This window comes from Pseudophryne corroboree, unplaced genomic scaffold (genome assembly GCF_028390025.1).
Source record: "Pseudophryne corroboree isolate aPseCor3 unplaced genomic scaffold, aPseCor3.hap2 scaffold_320, whole genome shotgun sequence".
In the NCBI taxonomy this organism is placed as follows: Eukaryota; Metazoa; Chordata; class Amphibia; order Anura; family Myobatrachidae; genus Pseudophryne; species Pseudophryne corroboree.
In genome coordinates, this window is record NW_026969881.1 from 660,318 (window position 1) to 680,799 (window position 20,482).

General features: G+C 42.5%; 8 non-coding genes across 8 annotated transcripts; all 8 read right to left on the reverse strand.

Annotated features, from left to right (window-relative positions):
* Window positions 1–6,472: 6,472 nt before the first annotated feature.
* On the reverse strand, window positions 6,473–6,636 carry LOC135017823 (U1 spliceosomal RNA). The gene has a single exon (XR_010215610.1). It is a non-coding gene; the product is annotated as a U1 spliceosomal RNA (small nuclear RNA).
* A 150-nt stretch (window positions 6,637–6,786) lies between these two features.
* LOC135017745 (U1 spliceosomal RNA) lies at window positions 6,787–6,950 on the reverse strand. Its single transcript, XR_010215535.1, has one exon. It is a non-coding gene; the product is annotated as a U1 spliceosomal RNA (small nuclear RNA).
* Window positions 6,951–7,624: 674 nt separating this feature from the next.
* LOC135017905 (U1 spliceosomal RNA) lies at window positions 7,625–7,787 on the reverse strand. The gene has a single exon (XR_010215684.1). It is a non-coding gene; the product is annotated as a U1 spliceosomal RNA (small nuclear RNA).
* Window positions 7,788–7,939: 152 nt separating this feature from the next.
* LOC135017682 (U1 spliceosomal RNA) lies at window positions 7,940–8,103 on the reverse strand. The gene has a single exon (XR_010215477.1). It is a non-coding gene; the product is annotated as a U1 spliceosomal RNA (small nuclear RNA).
* A 9,811-nt stretch (window positions 8,104–17,914) lies between these two features.
* LOC135017824 (U1 spliceosomal RNA) lies at window positions 17,915–18,078 on the reverse strand. Its single transcript, XR_010215611.1, has one exon. It is a non-coding gene; the product is annotated as a U1 spliceosomal RNA (small nuclear RNA).
* A 150-nt stretch (window positions 18,079–18,228) lies between these two features.
* LOC135017746 (U1 spliceosomal RNA) lies at window positions 18,229–18,392 on the reverse strand. The gene has a single exon (XR_010215536.1). It is a non-coding gene; the product is annotated as a U1 spliceosomal RNA (small nuclear RNA).
* A 674-nt stretch (window positions 18,393–19,066) lies between these two features.
* On the reverse strand, window positions 19,067–19,229 carry LOC135017906 (U1 spliceosomal RNA). Its single transcript, XR_010215685.1, has one exon. It is a non-coding gene; the product is annotated as a U1 spliceosomal RNA (small nuclear RNA).
* A 152-nt stretch (window positions 19,230–19,381) lies between these two features.
* Window positions 19,382–19,545, reverse strand: LOC135017683 (U1 spliceosomal RNA). The gene has a single exon (XR_010215478.1). It is a non-coding gene; the product is annotated as a U1 spliceosomal RNA (small nuclear RNA).
* Between the last annotated feature and the right edge of the window lie 937 nt (window positions 19,546–20,482).

Here is a 20,482-nt window from a genome sequence, read left to right on the forward strand (position 1 = left end):
TATAGTGTAGGCTGACCTGTACTGTAGTTCTTGAACTGTACTATACCGACAGCATTTGTATTGTGATTTGGCTGTGCTGCAACACAGTACTTATGTGTGTAATGTTTATATATGTTTTTTTGCTTCTTTATGTCAATAAAGACTGCTTTTTCAATCCAATATCTGAAAACAATCAATGTTTATCTTTGATGGCAATAGAAGTGGTATGATATTTGCTGCTTTTGAAAGGCAATATCTGATATGTCCCCTATCTGGGAACCATATATTAAATGGCTTTTCAGAAAAGGGAGATGGGAGAAGAGCTTTCAGTACTTGTAGGACCGATGCACATTTCCTATTCTAGCCTCCAAAAACAGATTCAGTTGCATTTTCCAGCGTGTTTTGGATGCGCCTTTGCAAATGTCTTACATCGACAAACTTATTTAGTACTATTTTGCAAATAGGGTTACATTGTTGCAACATTGTGTTCCCTAATTGCTTGATTTTTTAAATGCAACAATTGATAAAAACACCTGATAACTGCTCTGCGGAGTCTTATTTTGTGTCTACTTCTTATCTACATTTAATTCCGTACCTCTAATCAAGGCATTTTTAAATGCTGGCGGCTGCCAGGACGTGAGGCCTACCTAGACTTTAGATCTGAATTTGAATGTACTTGTGAACTAACTTAATTTCCTACTTCTAAATTCATTCCTAAATTCACTACTTACATGAATCCTGTAGTTGGGCATTTTGGGACTTCGATTGTGGGCATTGTTTTGTGTCCAGACCAGCAGCAGGTGGTGTGCATTTGCTGGAAAGGCATCGAAGACCTCCGATATGCTGCATCTCCTGATGTGTGTCTCCCTCAAGTGGCTGTCAGCAAATGCCAGCTAGACACCCCATTCCAAGCTGATTGTGACATCACGGAACATGCATCATAGAACAGGCATGCTAAAACATGGGTCTTCAACCTGCGACCCTCCAGCTGCTGTAGAATTACACATCCCAGCATGCCCTGCCTCAGTTTTAGCATACCTTATAGCAAAACTGTGGCAGGGCGTGCTGGGATGTGTAGTTTCACAGCAGCTGGAGGGCCACAGGATGAAGACCCATGTGCTAGAGCCAAGCCGCAGGTACATTGAATGCTAGCAAGCTGAATATTTAAATCCTTTTTGTTCCGCAGCATTCCAATGCGGAAGATTCCATGGAACCAGAGATCCTTCCATTGAGAAGGACATGCTGCCTGGATGACTACACTGTGCAAATTAAATCACGGAGCCAGTTGGTTTGTGGGTGGCTCTGGTGACTGGGTGGTTGGGTGGGTGGTGTGTCGGAGGTGGAGCACATGCAAATGATTGTGTATCATCCAGCTAGTGAGAGTGAAAACTCATGCAGGAGTGTGCCTGCTTGTCAGTGGGTTATGCACCTTGCCAGACGTTAAATCTACATAGAGCAGCTGGAGGGGACAAGAGCATGTTTGCAAAATATAGATAGAAGAGCATATATGCTGGCGCATTCTCCATGATTGTGTCAGCTTATGTTTTGGTGCACTGCACTTTCCTCCACTAAGTTTTAGCCATTTTTGTTAAGCTCAAGTGTAGTTGCTTCTCGGCCTTTTGGCTGTGATCTTGTATTGTGGTTGAAGGGTCTGCTGGAGGGAGGGATTGCTTTCTTCATTGGCGAAAGACCAAAGATATTCCAGGATGGAAGGCTTGGGAACACTATCCGTTTTTCAATTGTGGAAGAGTTGAAAGACCGGATTGGACTACATTCTATAGTAAAGGATGTCTTTCTATTTATTAATCCTCCCTTTATATGTGTCAGTCTTTCAATAAAGCTTCGGGCTTGTGATTCCCTCACCCTCTTACACTCCACACCCATAGCCTTATTAACTGTTGTATTATTGTACAGTTTAAATGTATAGTGCAGTTCATGATTTATAGTGTAGGCTGGCCTGTGCTGTAGTTCTTGAACTGTACTATACCATCAGCATTTCTATTGTGTTTTGGCTGTGCCGCAACGCGGGTACTTATGTGTGTAATGTTTATGTATGTTTTTTTGCTTCTTTATGTGCATCGGTCCTACAAGTACTGAAAGCTCTTCTCCCATCTCCCTTTTCTGAAAAGCCATTTAATATATGGTTCCCAGATAGGGGACATATCAGATATTGGATTTCAAAAGCATCAAATATCATACCACTTTTATTGCCATCAAAGATAAACATTGATTGTTTTCAGATATTGGCTTGAAAAAGCAGTCTTTATTGACATAAAAAAAAACATACATAAACATTGCACACATAAATACAGTGTTGCAGCACAGCCAAAACACAATACAAATGCTGACGGTATAGTACAGTTCAAGAACTACAGCACAGGCCAGTCTACACTATAAATCATGAACTGCACTATACATTTAAACTATACAATAATACAACAGTTAATAAGGCTATGGGTGTGGAGTGTAAGAGGGTGAGGGATTCACAAAACCGAAGCTTTATTGTAACACAGACACATATAAGGGGAGGGTCAATAAATAGAAAGATATCCTTTACTATAGAATGTAGTCCAATCCGACCTCTGTGCTCTTCCACAACTGAAAAACAGATAGTGTTCCCAAGCCTTCCATCCTGGAATATCTTTGGTTTTTCGCCAATGAAGAAAACAATCCCTCCCTCCAGCAGACCCTTCAACCACGATACAAGATCACAGCCAAAAGGCCGAGAAGCAACTACACTTGAGCTTAACAAAAATGGCTAAAACTTAGTGGAGGAAAGTGCAGTGCACCAAAACATAAGCTGACACAATCATGGAGAATGCGCCAGCATATATGCTCTTCTATCTATATTTTGCAAACCTGCTCTTGTCCCCTCCAGCTGCTCTATGTAGATTTAACGTCTGGCAAGGTGCATAACCCACTGACAAGCAGGCACACTCCTGCATGAGTTTTCTCTCTCACTAGCTGGATGATACACAATCATTTGCATGCGCTCCACTTCCGACACACCACCCACCCAACCACCCAGTCACCAGAGCCACCCACAAGCCAACTGGCTCCGTGATTTAATTTGCACAGTGTAGTCATCCAGGCAGCATGTCCTTCTCAATGGAAGGATCTCTGGTTCCATGGAATCTTCCGCATTGGAATGCTGCGGAACAAAAAGGATTTAAATATTCAGCTTGCTAGCATTCAATGTACCTGCGGCTTGGCTCTAGCACATGGGTCTTCATCCTGTGGCCCTCCAGCTGCTGTGAAACTACACATCCCAGCATGCCCTGCCACAGTTTTGCTATTAAGGTATGCTAAAACTGAGGCAGGGCATGCTGGGATGTGTAGTTCCACAGCAGCTGGAGGGTCGCAGGTTGAAGACCAATGTTTTAGCATGCCTGTTCTATGATGCATGTTCCATGATGTCACAATCAGCTTGGAATGGGGTGTCTAGCAGGCATTTGCTGACAGCCACTTGAGGGAGACACACATCAGGAGATGCAGCATATCGGAGGTCTTCGATGCCTTTCCAGCAAATGCACACCACCTGCTGCTGGTCTGGACACAAAACAATGCCCACAATCGAAGTCCCAAAATGCCCAACTACAGGATTCATGTAAGTAGTGAATTTAGGAATGAATTTAGAAGTAGGAAATTAAGTTAGTTCACAAGTACATTCAAATTCAGATCTAAAGACTAAACACAAAACACAAAATAAGACTCCACAGAGCAATTATCAGGTGTCTTTATCAATTGTTGCATTTAAAAAATCAAGCAATTAGGGAACACAATGTTGCGACAATGTAACCCTATTTGCAAAATAGTACTAAATAAGTTTGTCGATGTAAGACATTTGCAAAGGCGCAAACAAAACACGCTGGAAAATGCAACTGAATCTGTTTTTGGAGGTTAGAAAAGATGCAGGATCAAGTAGCTCCATGGGTAGGGTGTTTGATTAGAATTCAACAGGTTATAGGTTTGAATCCTGGGTATGATAGTTTGAGATGTTATTTAATAAAGCATGTTTATATATTAGTCACACATTGCTTACTTGTACAAATGGCATGTCACCAGTTAGTGCTGACTGCTGATATGCCATTTGCACTAAAACAAATTAAAATGGTAAAAGTTATTGTACTTTAAGTAAAAATAAAAGCTAAAATATCAATCCCAGTTTTGGATTACTTTAATGAACAAAAAAAAAATGCATATAGCAAAGGATAGTTTCAATCTGCCTACCTCTGGGTTATGGACCCAGCATGCTTCCATTACAGTACTCTGCTGCACATGTAAGTGCAAGAGATCCTGAAGCACTCACTCATCATGGGAAAGTACCAATGTGTTTCTTCATTGGTTGATGGAAGAAACATCTTACAAAAACTCTCCACATTATTGACTTTTTAAAATGTTTCTAGGAATCGTTCTAGATGAATGCTTATTAGCCTTTGTCAGTATGGACTTTTACAAAGTGTTGCTGTGGCGCAATCAGTTACTGTGTAAGGCTATTAACCAAAAGGTTGGTGGTTCAATCCCACCCAGGGACGTAATTGACCTTGTTATCAGATTTTGGTGATCTTTATGTAGACAAGTCAAAATTTCAAACCCCCTCTTATGGTGTAGGGTACCTGGCCTTCTCTGATGTAATCAGAGTTAGATTTGATTCAGTGATTTTATAACAACAGCTAGGAAGCACAATTTAGCAGTGGGTTGCAGAGAAAAAGAAATATGCTGGCAAAAAAATCCAATTGAGTGATTAAACTGCTCTTCATTTTCTGGCTTTATTTTTATGCTAACAAATTTGTTCTCTGAAAAGTGTCCACAAAGCCAAGTTTCTGATTAACACCTTTGTAGGGATGGTTTTTAACCTATTACTAAATTAAACTTGCTTCATTGGAAAGGCAGCAAGATGCATCCTCATTTCAATATCTACTGAAATAATACAGGTTGACACCAGGAAACATTAACGCCACTGCATCCTTTGTGCTTTCTCATGTGGAAGTCTGTTTAATGTGAAAACAAGGTGATATCTAATTAGCACACAGGTAAGGAATTAAGAAAATCTTTATTTAATGGTAAGATGTTTCTCACAAAATCGTTGCCCCAATGCATCATTGAAATTCAAGCTGGAAAGATGATTTTAATATATCACTTGTACATTTTGTATTGCTCTTCTGGTGACAATGTAGTTTGTTTTTGTCAATTACCATTTTAATAATCGGGTAAAGAAAATTAAGTGGATTTTTGAAAGAAAACAATACTGTCAATATACTATTAAAACAAATTAAAATGGTAAAAGTTATTGTACTTTAAGTAAAAATAAAAGAGCAAAAATATCAATCCCAGTTTTGGATTACTTTAATTAACAAAAAAAAAATGCATATAGCAGAGGATAGTTTCAATCTGCCTACCTCTGGGTTAAGGGGCCCAGCATGCTTCCATTGCAGTACTCTGCTGCACATGTAAGTGCAAGAGATCCTGAAGCACTCACTCATCATGGGAAAGTACCAATGCGTTTCTTCATTGGTTGATGGAAGAAACATCTTACAAAAACTCTCCAGATTATTGACTTTTTAAAGTTTTCTAGGAAACGTTCTAGATGAATGCTTATTAGCCTTTGTCAGTATGTACTTTTGCAAAGTGTCTCGGTGGTGCAATCGGTTAGTGTGTTTGGTTATTAACCAAAGGGTTGGTGGTTCAATCCCACCCAGGGATGTTATTGACCATGTCATCAGATTTTGGTGATCTTTAAGTAGACAAGTCAAAATTTCAAACCCCCTCTTATGGTGTAGGGTACCTGGCCTACTCTGATGTAATCAGAGTTAGATTTGATTAAGTGATTTTATAAAAGAACAGCTAGGAAGCACAACTTAGCAGTGGGTTGCAGAGAAAAAGAAATACGCTTGCAGAAAAATCCAATTGAGTGATTAAACAGCTCTTCATTTTCTGGCTTTATTTTTATGCTAACTAATTTGTTCTCTGAAAAGTGTCCACAAAGCCAAGTATCTGATTAACACCTTTGTAGGGATGGTTTTTCACCTATTACTAAATTAAACTTGCTTCATTGGAAAGGCAGCAAGTGATGTCATCCAAGCAGTGGGTCAAAGTTGGCTTCAACCCTCGTCTGCTTATGAAAAGAGAAAAGGGATATGCAGGGCATGGCGGCCTTTTGCGACGCTTGGATGACCCCTAGTTCGCATTAAACACCCCCACCCTCCTTCGGTGTGGGGCTCATGTTGGCCATGCCCCAGCCCCTGAAGCATTCAAGCTGATTTCTTGCAGCAGCTAGGTACTGTAACAGCTCCAGAGCTGCTCTGTAAGGCAAGTAAAAGGGTGTGGGCCCTGCAGCACTACCTGTAGTTTGCATTGTGCATTGGAAGGCACAAAGTAAGCAGACGGGAGGAGAAGTCAGGATAGTGCACAAGGTTATAGAAGGGAGGGGCTCAAGAAAAGAGAAGTGGAAACAGACAGCATACTAGGCTGGAGAGAGACCTGAGACAAAGAGATCTGAATTATACGAGAGCCGTCCAGGGGAAACACAAATTATGCAGTCAAGTTTCCCACATTTGGGGAAATCGCAAGGGGCAGCACACCCAGAGTGCAATGGGTGAGCCTTGCCCTGGGAGAAGCACCTTCATGATCATAGTATCTCACCTGGCAGGTTAGTAGGAGTTGGGCTAGAGCTGGGGAGGGTCGCTGCTCGGGCACTACCTTTCAAGTGAAGGAGATCCAACTGAGGCAGCACAAGGGAACTCTCAAAAGAAGAACAAGGCTAGAGGAAGATCTGAGACAAAGAAATCTGACTTTACCAGAGCTGACCAGAGGAAAGCACAAACACAGTCCACCACTACCACAAATAATGCAGTCGAGTTTCCCACATATGGGGAAATCACAGGGGTCAGCATACCCAGAATGCAATGAATGAACCTCACCCTGGGAAAACAATCTTCATGACAATAGTATCTCCTATGCAAAATAAGTATGATTTGGGATAGGGCTGGGGAGGGCCGCTGCTCAGGCACATCTCTGTCAAGTAAAGGAGATTCAACTGAGGCAGCACAAGGGAACTCTCATCTGGGGACAACAACTGCAGGGAGAACACATATTTTCAGATGAACATGGGGTGGCAGAAGGCTGCCTAATACTGAAGCACCCCCAAACAACAAACCAAATGCAACAACTAGTGCAAGCATTCCTGGGGGATGGCCTGCAGCAGATGGATTTGAATATGGTGATGTCATCCAAGCAGTGGGTCAAAGTTGGCTTCAACCCTCGTCTGCATATGAAAAGAGAAAAGGAGCGTGCAGGGCATGGAGGCCTTTTGTGGTGCTTGGATGACCCCTAGTTCGCATTAAGCACCCCCACCCTCCTTCGGTGTGGGGCTCATGTTGGCCATTCCCCAGCCCCTGAAGCATTCAAGCTGATTTCTTGCAGCAGCTGGGCACTGTAACAGCTCCAGAGCTGCTCTGTAAAGCAAGTAAAAGGGTGTGGGCCCTGCAGCACTACCCGTAGTTTGCATTGTGCATTGGGAGGCACAAAGTAAGCAGACGGGAGGAGAAGTCAGGATAGTGCACAAGGGTATAGAAGGGAGGGGCTCAAGAAAAAAGAAGTGGAACCAGACAGCAAACTAGGCTGGAGAGAGACCTGAGACAAAGAGATCTGAATTACATGAGAGCCGACCAGGGAAAACTCAAATTATGCAGTCAAGTTTCCCACATTTGGGGAAATCGCAGGGGCAGCACACCCAGAGTGCAATGGGTGAGCCTTGCCCTGGGAGAAGCAACTTCATGATCATAGTATCTCACCTGGCAGGTAAGTAGGAGTTGGGCTAGAGCTGGGGAGGGTCGCTGCTCGGGCACCCCCCTGTCAAGTGAAGGAGATCCAACTGAGGCAGCACAAGGGAACTCTCGAAAGAAGAACAAGGCTAGAGGAAGATCTGAGACAAAGAAATCTGAATTTTACCAGAGCTGACCAGAGGAAAGCACAAACACAGTCCCCCACTACCACAAATAATGCAGTCGAGTTTCCCACATTTGGGGAAATCACAGGGGTCAGCATACCCAGAATGCAATGAATGAACCTAACCCTGGGAGAACAATCTTCATGACCATGGTATCTCCTATGCAAAATAAGTATGATTTGGGATAGGGCTGGGGAGGGCCGTTGCTCAGGCACATCTCTGTCAAGTAAGTTGCATTTGATTTGTTGTTTGGGGGTGCTTCAGTATTAGGCAGCCTTCTGCCCTACCATGTTCATCTGAAAATATGTGTTCTCCCTGCAGTTGTTGTCCCCAGATGAGAGTTCCCTTGTGCTGCCTCAGTTGAATCTCCTTTTGGAGAAGACCTCAATAAGATTGTAGCTGATCTGGCTACTGCTAAAACAGCTTGCCTACCTAGTATGACTCCTACCACGCAGAAGGCTAAAAGTACTTTTCTTGGCCGTTTCATCCTCCAGGTAAAGCGTACCCAAGGTCAGGCATACCCAAAGCAAGCTCATGTTTCCAGACCTGCCAAGCCCAGACTGAAGCAATCCTGGGCTGCCCATCAGCCTGCTTCCAAAACGGACAAGCCTGCCGCATGACGGTGCAGGCCTCCCTCTGGGGGATCCCAGGGTGGGGGGCCCGACTTCTAGGTTTGGCAAAGAAAGGTATAATTCTAAGCTAGAGAATTCTGTTTGGAGCTCACCTTGTACTTTGTGAAGAAATAATCAGCATTGTGGCTGAGCAGATACATGTAGTGTGTGGCTGCAAACTGCATGGATCTGCTGCGTTGTAATGCTGATTCTTTTTTTTTGCAAAGTACCAATAGCTTCATATAATGTTCACAATTTTTATGCAGGATCAAATAGCTCAATAGGTAGGGTGTTTGATTAGAATTCAACAGGTTATAGGTTTGAATCCTGGGTATGGTAGTTTGAGATGTGTTATTTAATAAAGTATGTTGTTCTGACTGCCGGCATCCTATCACCTGGGATATCATACTAAATAAATGGAGTTGATCAAATTTTTTTTTTTTAACTAGGGACAATTTCCAGATACTTCTCTTTATAACTGAGATTGCCCCCTGGAACTTCACATCAGTTGACAACTATGCATGAGTGGGCAGTGCTTGCCCTGGATCTGTCCACCCATTTATGTGCCGCCATAAAATAAAGCATGACTAACAGTTATCCTGGGCGTACACTACACAATTATCTGTCAGGCTATCTATCCAGTCTGGATGGATGGAATGAAAATCTGGTAATGTATAGGAGCAAATGTCAATTAACCATTTGCTCCCAAACACTAGAAAAGTGGTCAAAAATGGTCATTACACAAATTGGTTAAACCCAAAATTTAACCAATTTGTTTAGGGGACCATTTTTGTCCATTTTTTAGTGTTTGAGAGTAAATCGTTGATGGTCATTTGCTCACATAGATAACCGGATTTCTATTCCAACCAGCCAGTGTTGGAGAGATGGTCTGCCAGATTACATAATGCATACCAGAGCCATAACTAGACTTTTTGGTGCCCTGTGACAGAGAATTATATGCCCTCCCCCCCATTTTTGCAATATGGACAAAAGGCGCATGCCTTGTGGGGAAGGGGCATAACAAGATTGGTCTCAGAGAAAGCACATGAGATATGAAGATATATCTAGTATACTTGACACTCAATGGTTTGTGGTTTTGCAGGGGTGCCCTCCTTAAATGCATATACAGTCACACATGGCATGTTTGTGTAAATGGCATATCAGCAGTCAGCACTAACTGGTGACATGCCATTTGTACAAGTAAGCCATGTGTGACTAATATATAAACATACTTTATTAAATAACACCTCAAACTATCATACCCAGGATTCAAACCTATAACCTGTTAAATTCTAATCAAACACCCTACCCATTGAGCTACTTGATCCTGCATCTATTCTAACCTCCAAAAACAGATTCAGTTGCATTTTCCAGCGTGTTTTGTTTGCGCCTTTGCAAATGTCTTACATCGACAAACTTATTTAGTACTATTTTGCAAATAGGGTTACATTGTCGCAACATTGTGTTCCCTAATTGCTTGATTTTTTAAATGCAAAAATTGATAAAGACACCTGATAATTGCTCTGTGGAGTCTTCTTTTGTGTCTACTTCTTATCTACATTTAATTCCCTACCTATAATCAAGGCATTTTTAAATGCTGGGTGCTGCCAGGACGTGAGGCCTACCTAGTCTTTAGATCTGAATTTGAATGTACTTGTGAACTAACTTAATTTCCTACTTCTAAATTCATTCCTAAATTCACTACTTACATTAATCCTGTAGTTGGGCATTTTGAGCCTTCAATTGTGGGCATTGTTTTGTGTCCAGACCAGCAGCTGGTGGTGTGCATTTGCTGGAAAGGCATCGAAGACCTCCGATATGCTGCATCTCCTGATGTGTGTCTGCCTCAAGTGGCTGTCAGCAAATGCATGCTAGACACCCCATTCCAAGCTGATTGTGACATCACGGAACATGCATCATAGAACAGGCATGCTAGAACATGGGTCTTCAAACCTGCGACCCTCCAGCTGCTGTGGAACTACATATCCCAGCATGCCCTGCCTCAGTTTTAGCATACCTTAAAAGCAAAACTGTAGCAGGGCATGCTGGGATGTGTAGTTTCACAGCAGCTGGAGGGCAACAGGATGAAGACCCATGTGCTAGAACCAAACCGCAGGTACATTGAATGCTAGCAAGCTGAATGTTTAAATCCTTTTTGTTCCGCAGCATTCCAATGCGGAAGATTCCATGGAACCAGAGATTATTCCATTGAGAAGGACATGCTGCCTGGATGACTGCACTGTGCAAATTAAATCACGGAGCCAGTTGGCTTGTGGGTGGCTCTGGTGACTGGGTGGTTGGGTGGGCGGTGTGTCGGAGGTGAAGCACATGCAAATGAATGTGTATCATCCAGCTAGTGAGAGAGAAAACTCATGCAGGAGTGTGCCTGCTTGTCAGTGAGTTATGCACCTTGCCAGACGTCAAATCTACATGGAGCAACTGGAGGGGACAAGAGCAGGTTTGGAAAATATAGACAGAAGAGCATATATGCTGGCGCATTCTCCATGATTGTGTCAGCTTATGTTTTGGTGCACTGCACTTTCACTAAGTTTTAGCCATTTTGTTTAAACGCAAGTGTAGTTGCTTCTCGCTCTTTTGGCTGTGATATTGTATTGTGGTTGAAGAGTCTGCTGGAGGGATTGTTTTCTTCATTGGCGAGAGACTGAAGATATTCCAGGATGGAAGGCTTGGGAACACTATCCGTTTTTCAGTTGTGGAAGAGTTGAAAGACCGGATTGGACTACATTCTATAGTAAAGGGTATCTTTGTATTTATTAATCCTCCCTTTATATGTGTCTGTCTTTCAATAAAGCTTTGGGCTTGTGATTCCGTCACCCTCTTACACTCCACACCCATAGCCTTATTAACTATTGTATTGTTTAAATGTATAGTGCAGTTCATGATTTATAGTGTAGGCTGACCTGTGCTGTAGTTCTTGAACTGTACTATACCGACAGCATTTGTATTGTGTTTTGGCTGTGCTGCAACACAGTACTTATGTGTGTAATGTTTATGTATGTTTTTTTGCTTCTTTATGTCAATAAAGACTGCTTTTTCAATCCAATATCTGAAAACAATCAATGTTTATCTTTGATGGCAATAGAAGTGGTATGATATTTGCTGCTTTTGAAAGGCAATATCTGATATGTCCCCTATCTGGGAACCATATATTAAATGGCTTTTCAGAAAAGGGAGATGGGAGAAGAGCTTTCAGTACTTGTAGGACCGATGCACATTTCCTATTCTAGCCTCCAAAAACAGATTCAGTAGCATTTTCCAGCGTGTTTTGGATGCGCCTTTGCAAATGTCTTACATCGACAAACTTATTTAGTACTATTTTGCAAATAGGGTTACATTGTTGCAACATTGTGTTCCCTAATTGCTTGATTTTTTAAATGCAACAATTGATAAAAACACCTGATAACTGCTCTGCGGAGTCTTATTTTGTGTCTACTTCTTATCTACATTTAATTCCGTACCTCTAATCAAGGCATTTTTAAATGCTGGCGGCTGCCAGGACGTGAGGCCTACCTAGACTTTAGATCTGAATTTGAATGTACTTGTGAACTAACTTAATTTCCTACTTCTAAATTCATTCCTAAATTCACTACTTACATGAATCCTGTAGTTGGGCATTTTGGGACTTCGATTGTGGGCATTGTTTTGTGTCCAGACCAGCAGCAGGTGGTGTGCATTTGCTGGAAAGGCATCGAAGACCTCCGATATGCTGCATCTCCTGATGTGTGTCTCCCTCAAGTGGCTGTCAGCAAATGCCTGCTAGACACCCCATTCCAAGCTGATTGTGACATCACGGAACATGCATCATAGAACAGGCATGCTAAAACATGGGTCTTCAACCTGCGACCCTCCAGCTGCTGTGGAACTACACATCCCAGCATGCCCTGCCTCAGTTTTAGCATACCTTATAGCAAAACTGTGGCAGGGCATGCTGGGATGTGTAGTTTCACAGCAGCTGGAGGGCCACAGGATGAAGACCCATGTGCTAGAGCCAAGCCGCAGGTACATTGAATGCTAGCAAGCTGAATATTTAAATCCTTTTTGTTCCGCAGCATTCCAATGCGGAAGATTCCATGGAACCAGAGATCCTTCCATTGAGAAGGACATGCTGCCTGGATGACTACACTGTGCAAATTAAATCACGGAGCCAGTTGGTTTGTGGGTGGCTCTGGTGACTGGGTGGTTGGGTGGGTGGTGTGTCGGAGGTGGAGCACATGCAAATGATTGTGTATCATCCAGCTAGTGAGAGTGAAAACTCATGCAGGAGTGTGCCTGCTTGTCAGTGGGTTATGCACCTTGCCAGACGTTAAATCTACATAGAGCAGCTGGAGGGGACAAGAGCATGTTTGCAAAATATAGATAGAAGAGCATATATGCTGGCGCATTCTCCATGATTGTGTCAGCTTATGTTTTGGTGCACTGCACTTTCCTCCACTAAGTTTTAGCCATTTTTGTTAAGCTCAAGTGTAGTTGCTTCTCGGCCTTTTGGCTGTGATCTTGTATTGTGGTTGAAGGGTCTGCTGGAGGGAGGGATTGCTTTCTTCATTGGCGAAAGACCAAAGATATTCCAGGATGGAAGGCTTGGGAACACTATCCGTTTTTCAATTGTGGAAGAGTTGAAAGACCGGATTGGACTACATTCTATAGTAAAGGATGTCTTTCTATTTATTAATCCTCCCCTTATATGTGTCAGTCTTTCAATAAAGCTTCGGGCTTGTGATTCCCTCACCCTCTTACACTCCACACCCATAGCCTTATTAACTGTTGTATTATTGTACAGTTTAAATGTATAGTGCAGTTCATGATTTATAGTGTAGGCTGGCCTGTGCTGTAGTTCTTGAACTGTACTATACCATCAGCATTTCTATTGTGTTTTGGCTGTGCCGCAACGCGGGTACTTATGTGTGTAATGTTTATGTATGTTTTTTTGCTTCTTTATGTGCATCGGTCCTACAAGTACTGAAAGCTCTTCTCCCATCTCCCTTTTCTGAAAAGCCATTTAATATATGGTTCCCAGATAGGGGACATATCAGATATTGGATTTCAAAAGCATCAAATATCATACCACTTTTATTGCCATCAAAGATAAACATTGATTGTTTTCAGATATTGGCTTGAAAAAGCAGTCTTTATTGACATAAAAAAAACATACATAAACATTGCACACATAAATACAGTGTTGCAGCACAGCCAAAACACAATACAAATGCTGACGGTATAGTACAGTTCAAGAACTACAGCACAGGCCAGTCTACACTATAAATCATGAACTGCACTATACATTTAAACTATACAATAATACAACAGTTAATAAGGCTATGGGTGTGGAGTGTAAGAGGGTGAGGGATTCACAAAACCGAAGCTTTATTGTAACACAGACACATATAAGGGGAGGGTCAATAAATAGAAAGATATCCTTTACTATAGAATGTAGTCCAATCCGACCTCTGTGCTCTTCCACAACTGAAAAACAGATAGTGTTCCCAAGCCTTCCATCCTGGAATATCTTTGGTTTTTCGCCAATGAAGAAAACAATCCCTCCCTCCAGCAGACCCTTCAACCACGATACAAGATCACAGCCAAAAGGCCGAGAAGCAACTACACTTGAGCTTAACAAAAATGGCTAAAACTTAGTGGAGGAAAGTGCAGTGCACCAAAACATAAGCTGACACAATCATGGAGAATGCGCCAGCATATATGCTCTTCTATCTATATTTTGCAAACCTGCTCTTGTCCCCTCCAGCTGCTCTATGTAGATTTAACGTCTGGCAAGGTGCATAACCCACTGACAAGCAGGCACACTCCTGCATGAGTTTTCTCTCTCACTAGCTGGATGATACACAATCATTTGCATGCGCTCCACTTCCGACACACCACCCACCCAACCACCCAGTCACCAGAGCCACCCACAAGCCAACTGGCTCCGTGATTTAATTTGCACAGTGTAGTCATCCAGGCAGCATGTCCTTCTCAATGGAAGGATCTCTGGTTCCATGGAATCTTCCGCATTGGAATGCTGCGGAACAAAAAGGATTTAAATATTCAGCTTGCTAGCATTCAATGTACCTGCGGCTTGGCTCTAGCACATGGGTCTTCATCCTGTGGCCCTCCAGCTGCTGTGAAACTACACATCCCAGCATGCCCTGCCACAGTTTTGCTATTAAGGTATGCTAAAACTGAGGCAGGGCATGCTGGGATGTGTAGTTCCACAGCAGCTGGAGGGTCGCAGGTTGAAGACCAATGTTTTAGCATGCCTGTTCTATGATGCATGTTCCATGATGTCACAATCAGCTTGGAATGGGGTGTCTAGCAGGCATTTGCTGACAGCCACTTGAGGGAGACACACATCAGGAGATGCAGCATATCGGAGGTCTTCGATGCCTTTCCAGCAAATGCACACCACCTGCTGCTGGTCTGGACACAAAACAATGCCCACAATCGAAGTCCCAAAATGCCCAACTACAGGATTCATGTAAGTAGTGAATTTAGGAATGAATTTAGAAGTAGGAAATTAAGTTAGTTCACAAGTACATTCAAATTCAGATCTAAAGACTAAACACAAAACACAAAATAAGACTCCACAGAGCAATTATCAGGTGTCTTTATCAATTGTTGCATTTAAAAAATCAAGCAATTAGGGAACACAATGTTGCGACAATGTAACCCTATTTGCAAAATAGTACTAAATAAGTTTGTCGATGTAAGACATTTGCAAAGGCGCAAACAAAACACGCTGGAAAATGCAACTGAATCTGTTTTTGGAGGTTAGAAAAGATGCAGGATCAAGTAGCTCCATGGGTAGGGTGTTTGATTAGAATTCAACAGGTTATAGGTTTGAATCCTGGGTATGATAGTTTGAGATGTTATTTAATAAAGCATGTTTATATATTAGTCACACATTGCTTACTTGTACAAATGGCATGTCACCAGTTAGTGCTGACTGCTGATATGCCATTTGCACTAAAACAAATTAAAATGGTAAAAGTTATTGTACTTTAAGTAAAAATAAAAGCTAAAATATCAATCCCAGTTTTGGATTACTTTAATGAACAAAAAAAAAATGCATATAGCAAAGGATAGTTTCAATCTGCCTACCTCTGGGTTATGGACCCAGCATGCTTCCATTACAGTACTCTGCTGCACATGTAAGTGCAAGAGATCCTGAAGCACTCACTCATCATGGGAAAGTACCAATGTGTTTCTTCATTGGTTGATGGAAGAAACATCTTACAAAAACTCTCCACATTATTGACTTTTTAAAATGTTTCTAGGAATCGTTCTAGATGAATGCTTATTAGCCTTTGTCAGTATGGACTTTTACAAAGTGTTGCTGTGGCGCAATCAGTTACTGTGTAAGGCTATTAACCAAAAGGTTGGTGGTTCAATCCCACCCAGGGACGTAATTGACCTTGTTATCAGATTTTGGTGATCTTTATGTAGACAAGTCAAAATTTCAAACCCCCTCTTATGGTGTAGGGTACCTGGCCTTCTCTGATGTAATCAGAGTTAGATTTGATTCAGTGATTTTATAACAACAGCTAGGAAGCACAATTTAGCAGTGGGTTGCAGAGAAAAAGAAATATGCTGGCAAAAAAATCCAATTGAGTGATTAAACTGCTCTTCATTTTCTGGCTTTATTTTTATGCTAACAAATTTGTTCTCTGAAAAGTGTCCACAAAGCCAAGTTTCTGATTAACACCTTTGTAGGGATGGTTTTTAACCTATTACTAAATTAAACTTGCTTCATTGGAAAGGCAGCAAGATGCATCCTCATTTCAATATCTACTGAAATAATACAGGTTGACACCAGGAAACATTAACGCCACTGCATCCTTTGTGCTTTCTCATGTGGAAGTCTGTTTAATGTGAAAACAAGGTGATATCTAATTAGCACACAGGTAAGGAATTAAGAAAATCTTTATTTAATGGTAAGATGTTTCTCACAAAATCGTTGCCCCAATGCATCATTGAAATTCAAGCTGGAAAGATGATTTTAATATATCACTTGTACATTTTGTATTGCTCTTCTGGTGACAATGTAGTTTGTTTTTGTCAATTACCATTTTAATAATCGGGTAAAGAAAATTAAGTGGATTTTTGAAAGAAAACAATACTGTCAATATACTATTAAAACAAATTAAAATGGTAAAAGTTATTGTACTTTAAGTAAAAATAAAAGAGCAAAAATATCAATCCCAGTTTTGGATTACTTTAATTAACAAAAAAAAAATGCATATAGCAGAGGATAGTTTCAATCTGCCTACCTCTGGGTTAAGGGGCCCAGCATGCTTCCATTGCAGTACTCTGCTGCACATGTAAGTGCAAGAGATCCTGAAGCACTCACTCATCATGGGAAAGTACCAATGCGTTTCTTCATTGGTTGATGGAAGAAACATCTTACAAAAACTCTCCAGATTATTGACTTTTTAAAGTTTTCTAGGAAACGTTCTAGATGAATGCTTATTAGCCTTTGTCAGTATGTACTTTTGCAAAGTGTCTCGGTGGTGCAATCGGTTAGTGTGTTTGGTTATTAACCAAAGGGTTGGTGGTTCAATCCCACCCAGGGATGTTATTGACCATGTCATCAGATTTTGGTGATCTTTAAGTAGACAAGTCAAAATTTCAAACCCCCTCTTATGGTGTAGGGTACCTGGCCTACTCTGATGTAATCAGAGTTAGATTTGATTAAGTGATTTTATAAAAGAACAGCTAGGAAGCACAACTTAGCAGTGGGTTGCAGAGAAAAAGAAATACGCTTGCAGAAAAATCCAATTGAGTGATTAAACAGCTCTTCATTTTCTGGCTTTATTTTTATGCTAACTAATTTGTTCTCTGAAAAGTGTCCACAAAGCCAAGTATCTGATTAACACCTTTGTAGGGATGGTTTTTCACCTATTACTAAATTAAACTTGCTTCATTGGAAAGGCAGCAAGTGATGTCATCCAAGCAGTGGGTCAAAGTTGGCTTCAACCCTCGTCTGCTTATGAAAAGAGAAAAGGGATATGCAGGGCATGGCGGCCTTTTGCGACGTTTGGATGACCCCTAGTTCGCATTAAACACCCCCACCCTCCTTCGGTGTGGGGCTCATGTTGGCCATGCCCCAGCCCCTGAAGCATTCAAGCTGATTTCTTGCAGCAGCTAGGTACTGTAACAGCTCCAGAGCTGCTCTGTAAGGCAAGTAAAAGGGTGTGGGCCCTGCAGCACTACCTGTAGTTTGCATTGTGCATTGGAAGGCACAAAGTAAGCAGACGGGAGGAGAAGTCAGGATAGTGCACAAGGTTATAGAAGGGAGGGGCTCAAGAAAAGAGAAGTGGAAACAGACAGCATACTAGGCTGGAGAGAGACCTGAGACAAAGAGATCTGAATTATACGAGAGCCGTCCAGGGGAAACACAAATTATGCAGTCAAGTTTCCCACATTTGGGGAAATCGCAAGGGGCAGCACACCCAGAGTGCAATGGGTGAGCCTTGCCCTGGGAGAAGCACCTTCATGATCATAGTATCTCACCTGGCAGGTTAGTAGGAGTTGGGCTAGAGCTGGGGAGGGTCGCTGCTCGGGCACTACCTTTCAAGTGAAGGAGATCCAACTGAGGCAGCACAAGGGAACTCTCAAAAGAAGAACAAGGCTAGAGGAAGATCTGAGACAAAGAAATCTGACTTTACCAGAGCTGACCAGAGGAAAGCACAAACACAGTCCACCACTACCACAAATAATGCAGTCGAGTTTCCCACATATGGGGAAATCACAGGGGTCAGCATACCCAGAATGCAATGAATGAACCTCACCCTGGGAAAACAATCTTCATGACAATAGTATCTCCTATGCAAAATAAGTATGATTTGGGATAGGGCTGGGGAGGGCCGCTGCTCAGGCACATCTCTGTCAAGTAAAGGAGATTCAACTGAGGCAGCACAAGGGAACTCTCATCTGGGGACAACAACTGCAGGGAGAACACATATTTTCAGATGAACATGGGGTGGCAGAAGGCTGCCTAATACTGAAGCACCCCCAAACAACAAACCAAATGCAACAACTAGTGCAAGCATTCCTGGGGGATGGCCTGCAGCAGATGGATTTGAATATGGTGATGTCATCCAAGCAGTGGGTCAAAGTTGGCTTCAACCCTCGTCTGCATATGAAAAGAGAAAAGGAGCGTGCAGGGCATGGAGGCCTTTTGTGGTGCTTGGATGACCCCTAGTTCGCATTAAGCACCCCCACCCTCCTTCGGTGTGGGGCTCATGTTGGCCATTCCCCAGCCCCTGAAGCATTCAAGCTGATTTCTTGCAGCAGCTGGGCACTGTAACAGCTCCAGAGCTGCTCTGTAAAGCAAGTAAAAGGGTGTGGGCCCTGCAGCACTACCCGTAGTTTGCATTGTGCATTGGGAGGCACAAAGTAAGCAGACGGGAGGAGAAGTCAGGATAGTGCACAAGGGTATAGAAGGGAGGGGCTCAAGAAAAAAGAAGTGGAACCAGACAGCAAACTAGGCTGGAGAGAGACCTGAGACAAAGAGATCTGAATTACATGAGAGCCGACCAGGGAAAACTCAAATTATGCAGTCAAGTTTCCCACATTTGGGGAAATCGCAGGGGCAGCACACCCAGAGTGCAATGGGTGAGCCTTGCCCTGGGAGAAGCAACTTCATGATCATAGTATCTCACCTGGCAGGTAAGTAGGAGTTGGGCTAGAGCTGGGGAGGGTCGCTGCTCGGGCACCCCCCTGTCAAGTGAAGGAGATCCAACTGAGGCAGCACAAGGGAACTCTCGAAAGAAGAACAAGGCTAGAGGAAGATCTGAGACAAAGAAATCTGAATTTTACCAGAGCTGACCAGAGGAAAGCACAAACACAGTCCCCCACTACCACAAATAATGCAGTCGAGTTTCCCACATTTGGGGAAATCACAGGGGTCAGCATACCCAGAATGCAATGAATGAACCTAACCCTGGGAGAACAATCTTCATGACCATGGTATCTCCTATGCAAAATAAGTATGATTTGGGATAGGGCTGGGGAGGGCCGTTGCTCAGGCACATCTCTGTCAAGTAAGTTGCATTTGATTTGTTGTTTGGGGGTGCTTCAGTATTAGGCAGCCTTCTGCCCTACCATGTTCATCTGAAAATATGTGTTCTCCCTGCAGTTGTTGTCCCCAGATGAGAGTTCCCTTGTGCTGCCTCAGTTGAATCTCCTTTTGGAGAAGACCTCAATAAGATTGTAGCTGATCTGGCTACTGCTAAAACAGCTTGCCTACCTAGTATGACTCCTACCACGCAGAAGGCTAAAAGTACTTTTCTTGGCCGTTTCATCCTCCAGGTAAAGCGTACCCAAGGTCAGGCATACCCAAAGCAAGCTCATGTTTCCAGACCTGCCAAGCCCAGACTGAAGCAATCCTGGGCTGCCCATCAGCCTGCTTCCAAAACGGACAAGCCTGCCGCATGACGGTGCAGGCCTCCCTCTGGGGGATCCCAGGGTGGGGGGCCCGACTTCTAGGTTTGGCAAAGAAAGGTATAATTCTAAGCTAGAGAATTCTGTTTGGAGCTCACCTTGTACTTTGTGAAGAAATAATCAGCATTGTGGCTGAGCAGATACATGTAGTGTGTGGCTGCAAACTGCATGGATCTGCTGCGTTGTAATGCTGATTCTTTTTTTTTGCAAAGTACCAATAGCTTCATATAATGTTCACAATTTTTATGCAGGATCAAATAGCTCAATAGGTAGGGTGTTTGATTAGAATTCAACAGGTTATAGGTTTGAATCCTGGGTATGGTAGTTTGAGATGTGTTATTTAATAAAGTATGTTGTTCTGACTGCCGGCATCCTATCACCTGGGATATCATACTAAATAAATGGAGTTGATCAAATTTTTTTTTTTTAACTAGGGACAATTTCCAGATACTTCTCTTTATAACTGAGATTGCCCCCTGGAACTTCA